The sequence below is a fragment of the Ptychodera flava genome, chromosome 8 (genome assembly GCF_041260155.1).
Source record: "Ptychodera flava strain L36383 chromosome 8, AS_Pfla_20210202, whole genome shotgun sequence".
Taxonomy (NCBI): domain Eukaryota; kingdom Metazoa; phylum Hemichordata; class Enteropneusta; family Ptychoderidae; genus Ptychodera; species Ptychodera flava.
The window spans coordinates 35,377,445-35,393,033 of record NC_091935.1 but is presented as its reverse complement, the minus strand read 5'-3'; positions in this window follow the sequence as shown (position 1 = coordinate 35,393,033).

Below are 15,589 nucleotides of genomic sequence, written 5' to 3'. Positions count from 1 at the left end.
TGCAATCCGGGAGGTGGTATTCATTTTGTTTTTTAACTAGTAAAACTGGTAGAACACCCCAGGGGGAGAGCAAAAGAGGGGATGTCCCCCTTTTGTATCAAAAATTTTGAGAAATTTTGTTCAATAGTGAAATCAGAGTGTTTCAATTTATTTCGCCTAAAAAATTGAGTAACCCCCTTCTTCCTCTCCACATTTTGAACAACCCCCTTGAAGTTTTCACATTCCTCCGACCCCCAGGCCGTAAATAATGACGGCTCCCTAAACTACCAGACCTACGAAATGTAGAATCACGTCATAGAATAGGATATGAATCCCTTGAACTTTTGATTGAAGGTGCTGCAAATATATCAATAAATAATGATACAAATATGGACAGAACAGCATATCCTGAACACTCTGTAGGTTCCCGGCACTGTAAAGACTATTTTTCAAGTATTATATTGCATTTTTTAACTTGCTGTATTTACCTTTTGTCTACAATATGTCATATATATAACCAAGACATAACATATAAGTTGACTTCTCTGTCGTAATAACGATAAGTAGCATTTTATGAAACATTACCCTTTTTATTTATACAAGATTTAACAACAATTTCCATACAGAACACTGTTCAAAAATTTTAGTACTTCGTGTTAATGGAAGTAATAAAGTGGTAAAGAATTATTTAAATCTTCGCCTTTTTATTTTTTGGAAGCAAATAACCTCCAGATGTGTCACACTGATGATGGGAAGGAGCTAACGGTGAAATTGCACATGTAAACTTGAACGATTGAACGGAATATTTGTGATATTAGCATTGAGGTAATCAATCAAACTTTAGAACATTCGGCGGCACAAACCCCAATGGTATGAGATCATTATTAGATCATTTTTCACACAAGCCAAGAAAATACCGCTACGGGTCTCAGCACTATTTTTTGGATAATTAGACTAAGTATATGATTATGCTACGTTGATAATCTGATAACGGAACCCGGAAGTGAATACAGGTATGACACAGCGTATAACTGTGCAGTAAACTTTTAGCAAACCACATGATATAAATCCATTGCCTCTTTGTGTTTCAAAATATTCGAAGACTGCTCTTTTTGGTGCCTTCAAGTTTGGTTCTCAGATCGACAGTATAAACGCCAAAATCAGTTTTTATTATAATGAACTGAAGACTCTGCAGGCTTGTGAAAAATTTTCCACAAATATTGTGAAAAAGCCGTTCTCAGAAAATGATCGTTTGATTGAAATGAAATTATTTGTATTGATCAAAGAGATATTCCCCTGTGAGATGATCAATGAATTCACTTACTTTTCTAGGGATTCTTTCTCTGAAAAACATTCTTACAAACCGCTTATTCCATTACCATTTAATTTTGGTCTGCGGCGTCCTGGGACTCAGGCATCGTTCACTGAGTTTTTTTGTGATTTCAGCAAACAAGCAGTTTTGAAATAATCCAGACTTAGGATGACAGCAACTGTGACCAAGAGTTTTGCAGAGTGTGCTGCCCGATTCAGCGAGAACTGGACTCTGACACCGCTTGTTGCATTTGATGTCAACTTTCGTCGCAGTCACCAGGAGTAATCCCATTGTTATTTTGAACTTCTAAGTCTAAATCGTAAGAACATTCTCGTCTGTTACAGCCCAAACTTTTGCAAAGAATGTCTGACATACCGTTTACTTTGAAGAAGTGTCCATTTATTTGTGTATTAACGAATGCTATATTCATCATGATGATTTTAAAGAGCTGTGTGTCGTGTCTCGACTCCCGCTGAAATAAGCAAAAGTGCACGGTGCGCCGTTGCCCAATGATTTATGTACATCAAACCCAAATGGGCTGCTTCAGAGGTGTCTTTCATTTTTTTATTTATTTATTTTATTTAGACTTTATTTAATCTCGATAAACTGTTGAGCCAATGGCTCTTCTCACACAGTGTCGAGAAATCATTAAAATATACAATATATACATTAAAAATTGCACACATCCATGAAGACATGAAAGGCAAAACATACAATAGGTACAAAAACAAATGGACAAATGGACAATAAACAATATTACACTACGGAACATCTGTGTCACATAAAAAATGAAATTTACATTTGTCTTTAAAAGCCTGCAATGAGGAGCATGACCTTAAGTCAACCGGTAAACTGTTCCATATTTTTACACCACTGTATGTATAACTTTTCTTAAAGAACTGTGTTCTATGTTTTGGAATGTATAAATCTTCTCTGGCAGCAGATCTAGTATTCCGACTGTGAATATTGTGTATCCTTTTAAAAACATTCAAATAATCTGGAGCTAAATTGTTTTGTACTTTATACATTAAAATTGATTCATGATATAAAATCCGTTTTCTGAATGGCATCCAATTCAGTGTACGGAATAAAACTTCACCAGAAGTATTAAAATCACAATCTAAAAGAACTCTCGCAACAGCTTTCTGGAGTCGCTCAATGCGTCCTAAAAGTTTGATAGAACAGTGACCCCATATGTTGGAACAGTAATCAAAATGGGGTAAAATAAAACAATTATAAAAACTCATCATGGCCCTTTTAGTTAGAAAGGGGCGAATACGCTTGAGTTGAAGTAACTTAAATGCGATACTTTTACAAACAGAGTTAACTTGTTTTTCCCAGCTTAAAGTATCATCAATAATTATACCCTATAATTTATCATGTGTAACACACTCCAGTTGATCTCCATTACATAACACATGAATTGATTCATCTATTTATTCTAGCTTTTCTTTGAGAAGTTCCAAGGACCATAACTTTTGTTTTCTATGAGTTAATACACATGTTATTAAGATCACACCAGTGTGTGATGTGATACATGTCTTGATTAAGCTTATTTTCAATTTCTTTTAACTTAGTACTGGTGACCTGTGCAGCAGTGTCATCTGCATACATGTAAAGATCAGATGTATTTGTAAATAAAGGAAGATCATTGATGAAAAGTAGAAAGAATAAGGGGCCTAAGATAGATCCCTGTGGTACACCCACAGAGACTTGACAAGAATCACTAAATGCTCCATTGAATGAAACTATCTGGGTTCTTTTCTTCTTTTCATCATTGACCCCAGCTTATTTTCACCAATAGGTGAGTTACAGACTCATACTTTTATCTGTGTATCGAAATTCGGACATCGGTCTTTGAAACAAAGCGGACTGTTTCGGATTAAGTTTAGATCGGTACGTTCAAATACACCGACTGGGCAATTTTCGAAAATGCTAGTATAAGGGCCCGTTTGCTAAAACAGTATTTTAGCATCGGTGAAATGAGCTCTTGTCCGATCAGAATGGCGCATGGTCGCCTGATATAATATAATACAGTATTTTGAATGAGCTGTGAATGTATTCCATACTTTTTATGCATAACCAGATGTCCAGAACTGTTACCAAAAATGTGATTGTGAAATTTTAGTGCATGTTGCTTTCTAATACTGAATTATCATAGAGAAAACAGAAAAGTATCAGGAACTTGTCATGCTTTTCATATGAACTGCAGATTTCATAATGATTAGTACACTTTGCAAAACAGACTTTCAATTTACAGACATCAAGATATTTTTAACATATATCTCTGACATATTAAAATACTGCGGCGCGCCGAAAATATTAAACATCCAGATATCTCTGATAATATATATATCTGATATATGAAAGTCATACGGCTGAAGGGCATGCTGAAAAAATATGTTTGATATTTTAAAGTAACGCGCCCAAAGGGCGCGCCGAAAAAATTAAACATCAGATATCTCTGATGTGAAGTTTCGCGCTTGGAGGGTGCTGTGAAAAATATGTTTTACTATTATTAAAGATATGCACCCGAAGGACGCGCCGAAAATGCGACTGAATGATGAAATTTGTGGCTGACACGATGCATTTTAGGCAAGTATGAGCCCGTGTCGAAATTCAAAAACATACTGACCCCCCTATTGGGCATTTAAAACATGGTGACCCCCTATCACCAAAGTCCAAAACAGGGTGACTCCCTATGAATCCACCGCCCGCCCCCCCCCCCCCCAAGCCGAAGAAACTGACCAGTCCTTTAGTAACACACAGATGCAACTCCAACCGACCGTAAAATAAAATAAAGGATAAGAACATAGGGGTGTGTGGGTATAAGGTATCAGAACATAGGGGTGTCGGAATGTAGGGGTGTTGGAACATAGGGCGGTCACCGACAGAATATGCAAATATTGACTTGAGCGTGAGAAGTTACTCACTAGCAACCCTCCAAATTTGGACTTTGAGTGACAACGAACTGTAAAAAGTGCCATGAATAAAGCCTGTACTCTATCCGTTGTCTCGAATTGCGTTGTAGACGGTAATTTGCGATGGCAATGGCGTTGATTTCGGAAAGCAATAGAAGGTGAAATATGCCATTATCCTATTTTCACTATTTTTCAATCAATCAAACGCACCTTCTGAGTATTCCGTGCAGTAAGTTTGTACATCTTGTATTTGATTTTTAGCAGAGTCTGTACATGTAGGGCATATATTGGCATATGTTGGTAAACGGAAACACGGACGTTTTAACAGGCTTTGTGCCGGAGAAAAACGTAAAACTTCTGTAAGCCCTTTTAACATGTGACTGGAATTTTCGATCGAAAACACACATATATTTATTCAGACAGTTTCTACCTGATGTTCAATGGTCGAACTGAAATTTGTTAAACTTCTGATCTTAAAATCTTACTATCATTCAAGTATTAAACTCTGACAACTCATACAGACTTATTTCTGTCTCGAGCAAAACATTGTTTGCATTTGATGACCTATAGTCACCTCTGCCAACATGAGAGATACTGCCCTTTTACGGTGTAACAGATACTAAAATATTCGTATAGAATATACTGACTGCACAGAATTACAATCAGCCTGCTTACCTTCGTAAATGTCAATCTTTTTAAGTTTTTGTATTCAGGGATTAAAAGATGGTTGACTTGCAGACAGTAGCATTTTCATTTTCTTCTGAAGTTAACGGTGTCTTCGTATTCAGCTTACAACTTACTGAAAAATTGAACATGCTTACTGTCGACGGAATTGAATGTACATCTGAAACACACTTATTTTGTTGATAAGAGATTAATTAAGTTTCGTGAAATATACATAGCTTTAAATCGTGTTACTTTCTTGGTCTAAATTAATACCAGACAGCAAAAAATATGCACCGTAAGTACGCTGATTTGTCACCCTGTAGAGACAAATGTTAAATCTTAAAAGTTAATACCATGACAACTATTTTACAGTCGAGAGGTTGGTCTCATTCGGTTTCATAATTTTAATAGCAGCAATTTCGCCAGTGCTTGTGTACGTACAGGCATAATTAATTGAACACCTAAAAATTCAGGTAAACTTAGTTGATAAACAACTAATATGATTGTTTTTTAAATTAGCCAAACGATGGAACTGACGCCTCTGCACTACATTACAATTCAAACAGTTTCAAACAGAGCCATAAACATGTCAGTGGCTGTACATGTAAAGTGTGCCTTTTGTGTTCAACATCTTTCGTCTGTATGTGATCAATAATTTATCCATCTTCTCCTGTACGCATGATAAAATTTTAGTATTGATAGTACATGTATTCTTATTTATAAAAACTCCCTCTTACTACCTAAAGAGATGGACTTCGATTGCTTTCATCTGATGATATGAGATGATCAATTGTCCACTTAGACTAAACATAAATACTACAGTCTCATCCTTGGTCTCCTTGGTCTTATCAAAACCGATTGTCCAAACATCTGTGCCAGCTCAGTATATTTAAAAAGCCAATTTGACCTCCATACAACTGTTATTTAATTGTATTTGCTAACCTGATGGTGTCTTGTGTTGTACATGCTTGCAATATGTGTGGAATGTGACCAGGTCAGAGAAACCAGTAGGGAGACGAAGTTTTCACGTACTCAAGAAGACTAACTGTTACTGAACTTAGGCAGTGGCTACATACAGTGAAGAATACCCCAGGGTGAGACGCTGTAAAATATCATCGTGAAACCCAGTGACGTAAAGCGTCTCTGGTGAAGGTAGAAATGTCTCTGCGTTTGAAAGGCGAGGTTTCCCGTCGATAAAGCAGTTTTGACTGGAAAGGTCTACGAGTTATGAGAAAGGTACATCAAGGATTGAACACATTGTTTTAGCAGACGGAATCCCTTGTTGGTAGAGTAAACAGTTATAGAAAGCAGTGCCTCAAAGGTGAAAGCTTAGAAGAAATGTTATCTGAGTAGCTGAAGTGAGACAATATATAGGGGAGAGAGAGAGAGAGAGAGAGAGAGAGAGAGAGAGAGAGAGAGAGTGTTAGTTGAAATAGGTACATCGACATATAAGTATCTCGGCAATAACCTAGTTCCTCATTTGATTTCCACACTTGCATTTCGGTCCATCTCTATATATATTCTCTTATCGACATCCCGTACGACGATCGATTTATGGAATATTCTTTGTCTTCAAGTCCTTCTTTTTTGCAAACCAAATTCCATCAATCTCACCTTTTTAGATATTACAGCATGTGCGGTACATTTTGCAGCCACTGTTGTTTAAATGGCCGCAAAATTTGAAGTAATCTGAGAAATGTGATTTTTATGTCACATCTTGGGGAATGCTCGATTCTAAATCAAGTTGCTCTTGATCGAATGCTGGATACTGTAATAAAAGTAACCGTTGAAAATAACGCGATTACTGCGGAGCAAAAGGTCCGACCCCAAAACGTGACCGCGGACAATTTTATTTGAAGTAGATAAAGATGAATGACGTTATCATCATCATTTTCATGTCTGAATCACCCCGTGGATGCATTGTACACATCATAGCTACATCACATTCCGATGACAACAGACATTCGCCAAAAGTAGCGCATCGTCACTGAAATTTGCTACTTCCACCTGTGCAAGTCTCTCTCTTCCTATCTCTATTACCACATATACCTTGATGGTCACGATACCGATTCCCGTGCTACTTTCAAGAGCAAAGGCGCTTGCAAAATGGTCAATTTACGCTGAGTGTTATTTGGGGAAGGGCGCCTGACGCATTGCATCTACTGGCCACATTTCCTTTTGCATGGCCGACACTTGAAACATAGCTTCAAGTAAAACCATCCTCAGCGAAACTGAAAATGACGGGCAAATGGACGCGGATACCGCCACCAACAAGGCTGTGTACTAACATAAAATTGTAGCAATCCTTAACAAATTGACATGTTTTGTATTCTTACATCTTGTCACAGCGCCATCAAATCACCTAGCAACTCCTTTAACCCTCAACACCCCTCGGCCCAAATTCCCGCCAAATCCGAGTAGAATGCGACATTCTGGCAATAGATAAATCTATTAGGCCATGGTCCCTCGGAGGTACTGTGATTAGGCTGAAAACCGAAATACCGAAATCAAATTATCACTGAAGCTACTTGCCCAAATGATATACGTATTCATCAAGTTCAAACGGAATGAATGAAATAATCGAATGGCCGTATTGTGTACGGCGAAAAAACATTTTTTTTTCTTTATTTTTTTTTATTCATTTATTTAAACTGAGAAACACAAAGAGCAAAGGACAGAAAAACGCAAACAGGACAAAAAGCAAAAAGAGTTACAGGAGAAAAAAAGAGCACAAACTATTATTTCCACTTCATTCATTTTTCGGCGAAAAAATAATGTTACAAGTTTGTAAAAGGCAATCGTTTCGACGAACTAGATAGATCGCAAAATGAAAATTTAGCAATAAAGCTATAAATCGATGTGACTATTCAAAACACATTTATTGTTTGGTCGCGAAATGTCACGGATTATTGCTTTTCCCGTAAAAAAGGCGTCCGACGTTTCGGAATTGGAAGTTATTTATCATTTATTACTTGAACACCGGGTACGTCAACTGACAGATTGTACTGCACACTAACGCATTATCTCGAAAGTGGTTAGATATAAAGTACAAAGACACTGAAAATAACTCCACACAGCTTGAATCAAACAGCCAAAAACTGAAACATATGTTACTTTTTGAAACATTTACATATCTTAGTATAGCATCTTAATCTGAGCAGCAAATGCTTACATTGCCTTCATTCGAAAATAATTCAGCAAATTATATCGATCATATAACTGACAATTACAGACACTCTTAGCTGATAGGAAAACAGAGTAATGCATTTCTTAGTGTGTCCTCTGCAGGAGTTAGGTCACAATGGTTAAATACTTATAATTAGCTCTTTCTTGAATACATCATCCTTAATACTAGTAAATCATTTATAAGAGCACATAGTCATCGAAAGTTGCTCTGACATCAGTATCTAAAGTTATCTTTCGTCACCTTGGACCATTTCAATAGATGGGGTTAAATACATCACTCTTTGAACAAAAACACATCCTTACTGAGATAAGCTTAGAATAATATTCGTTAAGCTCCTATGGTACTACATGAAGTCTTAAGATCCTGTTATACTTGTCAGATCAAAAGTCATTAGGAGCCCCCTTGATTTAAAGCTGCAATGACAATATTGACGGCAAACAAAATAATGAATACCACTGAGGCAGCACCGTCAAATATCCCGCCATTTTGCTTCATCTGTAAGAACAAGATAAGGATTCATTAGAAGAATACTTTTTAAAATAACGATATGATTATTTTATCAATCTCATAAATATCACATTATTATTTGATTGGTGGGTGGAATTTATTCGAAATGAAACAATTTGCCCAAAATACGCAAAATGGGGTTGTATTGGGAAATGCTTCAGGCCGTATAAAGGAAAATGTACCACAGGACTGTTTTTGAGTCCAGAGGCAGGGAAGTTAAAACAATCTAGACAAAATTGGCGATTTATACGGTCTTACAAGTGTCAAGTAACAGTTGTATACAAACGCTATATATACCAAGTATCACAGTGGCAATTTAACCTTCATTACCTTGCAATGTCAATACACTATATAAGGAAAGTAAATTTTAATCAATTTAACGAACAATGCCCTTATGCATATCATATCTGTAGTCTTTACTCATCTTTGAGTACATTTGTATCAAGAGAGTAAAACGTAGGTATTAATATTCATCCATATACTTTACATGCCATCTACCGTAACTGACTCAGAAAACGACAGTAACAAATAGTATTCAATGTAAGAATACCATACACTCAGTGAATTACTATTTCACATTAAAACCATTGACACTACAGTGTCCTAAATTAGTCGAGTCCCTCGCCGGACTATTTCGCCTTCGGAAATTTTTGGCCTTCGCCAATACTCCGTCTAGCCGTGAAATTGATGATAAAGCAACAGTATGCAAAATTGCTAATTTTAATGTAAATGGTCGCCAACAGAGACCGTGATGTCACAGGCGTTAATCACTCAAAATGACCCTGTCATTTGACTTGTTCGGGGCGTAGCTACAATGTACTTATTGCGAGCAAAACAAACTAGCCAGAGAACGCGTAGCAGTTTTGCATGTAGCTTTATCATCGATCTCGCGGCCAGACGAAATGCGGACGAAGGCCAAGGGCAAAAATACTCCAGCGAGGGATTAGATAGTCCTAAATAAGCATGAACCCTTTTTCATACATGTGTTACACAGGGAGTGTTGTATTCGATGAATCGACTCAACCACTGAGCGAAATATAAATATTTACATGACTTTTTGTATAGAAAAGCAGCGAGTTTTTCGACATCACACAGCACTGCACGATATTGTAATATTTGCATCAATTGTTATATTCTTAGTATCTACTGTAATATATTGTTTATCAGACCAATTAATTATTCAGTTTTTTCTCTGTGTTTCTGACTTCACCTGTGTGTACTTTAGCTTTTCGTGACTACCTTCCGTTTTGCTTGAAACTATATCTCGATGTTTTATCCAGACGCAAATGTGTAACTCTATGATCAAATTTCATGCCAAAACGCTTCATCTGAGTCTTGTTGAAAAACTCAGATCATAAAGAACAAGTTGAAATCTATGAACTTACCCCAAAGACGAGAAGAATGCTCGCAATAACTTGCAATACAATCGATGTAATGGTCATCCCAAGTAGCACTTCGTAGTTTTTTAAACCTTGTCCGGAGGCAACGACATAGTTCAAGAGTCCCGCGGACGTTGTCAAGAGGTTCACATCCATAACTAATTCAGCCAATGCTCTTGGTCCTTCGAAAGTCTTCTGTAATAAATAATTAACCAATGTCGTACTGATTTAATAGGTGTAACAATAGTACATTTGTGTCGATGGAACAAAACTTGGCCATTGCTATGATTAGACATTTTCGCCAGTTTAAGATTGCATTGTACATAACACAGCGTATTAAGCAAATATCACTGATTTGGAAAGATTCATTTAATTGTAATTAATTTGTTAAAATATCGGCTAGCTTCATTTTTTAGAATGACAACCAGTCGAAATGTGGATTAGGAAAAAGTGTAAATTTATGCAAGTACAGAAGGTTTTCTTAGTTATTTCTATCAAAATATTATTGAAAGTAGACTATAATTTGGTGTTATAATATTGTACATTAACAGTGACAATATATTTTCCTATTTCTAAACGGGTCATGTCAAACATGATAGCTTCAATCAGGACGTTATAGTGGTGTATTATGTAACTGTGACGATGATTATTCTACAGTTTTTATAACATTTTAAAATAAGCATCTTCGTAGAGTTATTTGTGACTGTGTATTTCTCCGTAGATGTTTTTGTCAATTTTTGATACAGATAGTGTCTCTTTCCTTGGTCTCAACGTTCCTTGATTGAGTGCCAGAAGAATGGAACCGCTTGTTTATTTCAGTGATAGTGATATCTTTTGTGATTCACTGCAACTTAACAAAAATACCTTTTCAGTCTAGTCTATGTGACAATAATCTGTTTATGTCTCTTGCATGTAATTTCTTCATTTTCGATTTTGTAGTTGATTATATTTATATTTTATATTTCATTTTTTAACATGTCTGTTTTAAAAGCGGCTGCTAACTTGTGCTGTTGTCGAGAATGAAAGAAAATAAAATCTAATGCCTCTTGCTAAATGCAATTACTCACACTAACGATGGCCGTTGATATCCCATGTAATATTTTTCGTTGCAATCAACACTGTATTAAGCAAGTGTCAACTGATTCCGAATAAAGAATATTACATACACACATGCATGATGTATGACAATTACAAAACCTTCTTATCTGATTTGGCGATGTGTCCACTGCAGAATTTAGGAAATAATGGTTAAATACTTATAATTAGAAATTTCTGGTATACATCATCCTGAATAAATCATTAACAAGAACACCTAGTTATCGAAAGTTGCTCTGAAATCAGCATCTGAATTTATTTTTGATCATGATCTCAGACCATTTCAATAAACGGGGTTAAATACATCACTCTTTGAACATAAACACATCCCCACTGAGAAAAGCTTAGAATAATATTCGTTAAGCTCCTATGGTCTACATGAGGTCTTAAGACCCTATTATACTTGTCATACCAAAGTCATTATACGAGTCTCTTTCAATGAAAGCTGCAATGACGATATTAACGGCAAGCAAAATAATGAATACCTTCTGAGGATCGCCGTCACCATCTTGTGACATCTACAAGAACAAGATAAGGGTTCATTAGCAGAATACATTTTTAAAATAATGATATGATTATTTTATCAATTTCATAAATATCATATTATCATTTGATATGTGGATGGAATTTATTCAAAATGACATAATTTTTAAAAAATACACAAATTGTTCATTTTTACGAAATGCTTCAGGGCGTATAACAATGATTATTCTAAATTTCTGTAATAGTTTAAAATAAACATCTCTATAGGGATATTTGTGACTGTGTATTTCTCCTTAGATATTTTGTCACATTTTAATACAGACAGTGTCTCTTTTCTCGGTCTCAACGTTCCTTGATTGAGAGCCAGAAGAATGGACCCGCTTGTTTATTTCAGTAATATTGATATCTTTTGCGAATCACTGCAATTTTACAAAAATACCTTTGCAGTCTTGTCTATAGGACATAAATCTGTTGTATGTCTCTTTTAATATAATTTCTTCATTTTCAATTTTGTAGTTGGTTATATTTATATTTTATATTTCATGTTGTAACATGTGTGTTTTAAAAATGGCTGCTAACTTGCGCTGTTAGCGAGAATGAAATAAAGTAAAATGAGTAAAATATAATGCCTTTTTCAAACTTGCAAGTACTCACACTAACGATGGCCGTTGATATCCCATGTATAATATTTTTCGTTACAATCAACACTGTATCAAGTAAGTGTCAACTGATTCCGAATAAGGAATAATGCATGCATACATCCATCCAAACATCCATACATCCATACATGCACACACATACAGTCATACATACATACGTACATACGTACGTACATACACACATACATACATCCATACATACATACATACATACATACATACATACATACATACATACATACATACATACATACATACATACATACATACATACATACATACATACATACATACATACATACATACATACATACATACATACATACATACATACATACATACATCCATCCATCGAAAACAAATTAATCAACTCCAAAATCAGGGAAACTTTATGGGATTTCACAGTCAGATGGGGCATTTGAATGCAACTTTAGTTTCTAAGTTGAGACATTAGACAGTAAACATCTTAGTGTTTTCCGCCGCTTTCACAGTGATGTTTCGGTATAATTTACACCGAGTGAAAAGTTTGATGCCCCGATGGTACTCTGAAATTTTTCAAGGCCCCGGTTGAACACCCGAGGGTTTTGTGGTCCCCTACTTTTTTTCCTTGCCCTTGCTTTTAATTGTGTTCGTTCCCTAACAGAAGTACGGCAACAAGAGTGCATGTGTAAGCCATACGTACGAGCAAACTGCTATCATGACATTTCATAATTAAATTTTATACTGGGACTATGAGCTTTCTGTCTTGTGCATGGTCTTAGGGGCTTTTGCTCGCGTAGGTGTTGCTGTATACTAAACATAAAATAACACACTGAAGCAAATGGCAAAATTAATGATATACCAAATTAATTACCACCAAGAAAAATGTAATACGGTATCTCTGAACTCAATAAATGAAACTTTCCGTATAAGCGTACAATATTGTTCAACTCGACACACTCTTCAAAAAGAATATGACAAAACTCAACAGTCGGGGTCTTCGAAAGAAATAAAGATTTAAACAATGTGTCCATACACTAAAAACTCACTGGCTCACAAGAAAGATAAAAATCTTCAGCACGTTGGACTCCAGCTGTGTATTGTAGACGACCTTGCAAATTCGATTCACTGCCATGAAGCATCATCCCGTATTGAAAACGATAGGTGATTTATACAACTTCATTATTAAAACATTATGATTACACATGCTATGGCTGTGTTGCCATTGTCCTATCGTCTAAAGTGTACTGATTGTTCCATACTTTATATGCAATATCAAATCATATTTTCACTCTTACAGGAACCAGTTAAGCCAGGCATACCCGTTGGTATGTTCATATATCTGAGAGAACAGAATTCACAATACTCCGAACGACATTTGCACTTCAGTACCAGTCAAACTTTTGTTGCCTGCTTTCATTATTTAGCCATTATATTGAAGTACAAGCATAGTTTTACCAAAGACAAACAAATGAAGGCATTGAAATTGTCTCTGTTCATTTTTACAACACGCTTACGATACTGGAAACTCAACGGGAAATTGTAAATTTTTACTTAGTGGTTCGGAAAAAACTTACCTTGTTATATTGTTCACGATGAAGTTTAACCAAGTCAAAACGTAGTATTTACAGGTACCGAAATCTTGCAGATTGTGTCTGTTGCACCCTTGGACACAAACTTATATAGTGAAAGTATGAATGAGACCAAATCAACATATAAATGGTACAATAAAATATCCACCAATGACCATCTTCGAGATAATGACGTAAACGTTGTTAAATTACGCCCTTAACGACAGAATCAGGTCATGTAAACAATAAACTGGTCTAATGCAGTGCGAGCTTTGACGTGATTACCGAGTCAAAGACGTAAAGGCCCTATTGATAGACCGCAATATACATGTAGGTAAACCATGCACATTAAAGCAATAAAACTCAGTAAGGATAGGCTTGTCTACTTTCCATAACGTTTTAGTGAACAAGGGGATTGATGAATACAAAAATAAAGCAAATAATGTAAGTAAAATATGTGACAGAATTTTCAACCGTGTGGCACTGTATGATTCAGAGTTTTGGCTGTGTTTTTGCATTCCTAATTAGGGAATGATTAGACAAAAGTTTAAACTTCAGCATCTTTACTTTATGAAACTTATGACTACTACGTAACAACAGCAAGAAGCAAACACTTTTGATACGGCAATATTGCCGGCCCCGAAAATCGGAGGTTGCCGTACCAGAAGAAAACATCGGAATCGTAATTTGTGCCCACGCATGCGAAATATCTCACTGGCCCTGGCCAGAGAGCAAGTGATTGCCAATTAGATTTCATAAGGTTTCATCACCAGAGGTTCCATCTTGCAGACTAGTGACGGCTATCATCGGCAATTTCTTCCTTACTACGACTTTAAAAAGTGATCACAATGATACTGACTGTAACAGAAAACCGTTCTCGGACATTTTCCATGAGTTTGCGATTTCAGTCAAATCTTTAACTTGAATCATATACTAGCTGACATGAAACTGAAAAATTTTGTCCACTGTTCAATGATCGATATCACTGGCAAATGAATGACCTGTGATGCAGCAACTTTGAATTTGATGTTTTAATAAATAACACGTAATTAGCTTCGATTTTGTAGCCTTGGTTGGTGGGGATTGGGCTTCTGTCGTGCGGCTCGCGCCTTGCCCCAACCAGGGCTACAATTTCTCCCAATACCTGCTCGTGTAAAAGCTGCAGTGCGGATCTACACTGCATGGTCCAGGCACACACGGGGCCGCATTATCAGAGAATCTCCCCTTACCGTGTGCAAATTTCACCATAATCCTGCTCCAGATAATGTTAGAGCCCTTGTAACTCCTATCGATGGTCAACTTTACTCCTTGCGGCTGAAAAATGACAGTTTAATGACTCAGGCGCGAAGTCAATTCGAACCTGACCGCCGTCGTTGAACTCTGTACCCAGCCGACTTGTACCATTACATTTTAGGGGTGGCCGACAGGTGTGAGGGACTAATGAAAACGGTGGCACTAGCAGTAGCGCGCTAGTGGCAGTAGTTGTTATTTTAACGTTATCTTTTCGAAGGATTGTAAAAAGGTCATAGGACCGTTTGCTCCTTTTCAACTACTGCAAGAATACAACTATCGCTGAAAGCAATGAGAGACCAGTGACCATTGAAGAACTTGCCATCTTTATTTCTGAAGAAGTGAAAGAGATATTCACGCCATGCAAAGTCTGTCGTCTGGTCTTTGTCATTTTATACAGATGCTCTGACAACAAGAGGACACCGCAATATAATTATAAGATATCCAATCGATATTTACGGCTACTATACTATACGATATAGATCTCTAAGGCTATAAAATCTTCGATATATATCGGATATTTACCCGCCTAATTAACAAACTCTAGTATCATCTAGTAGC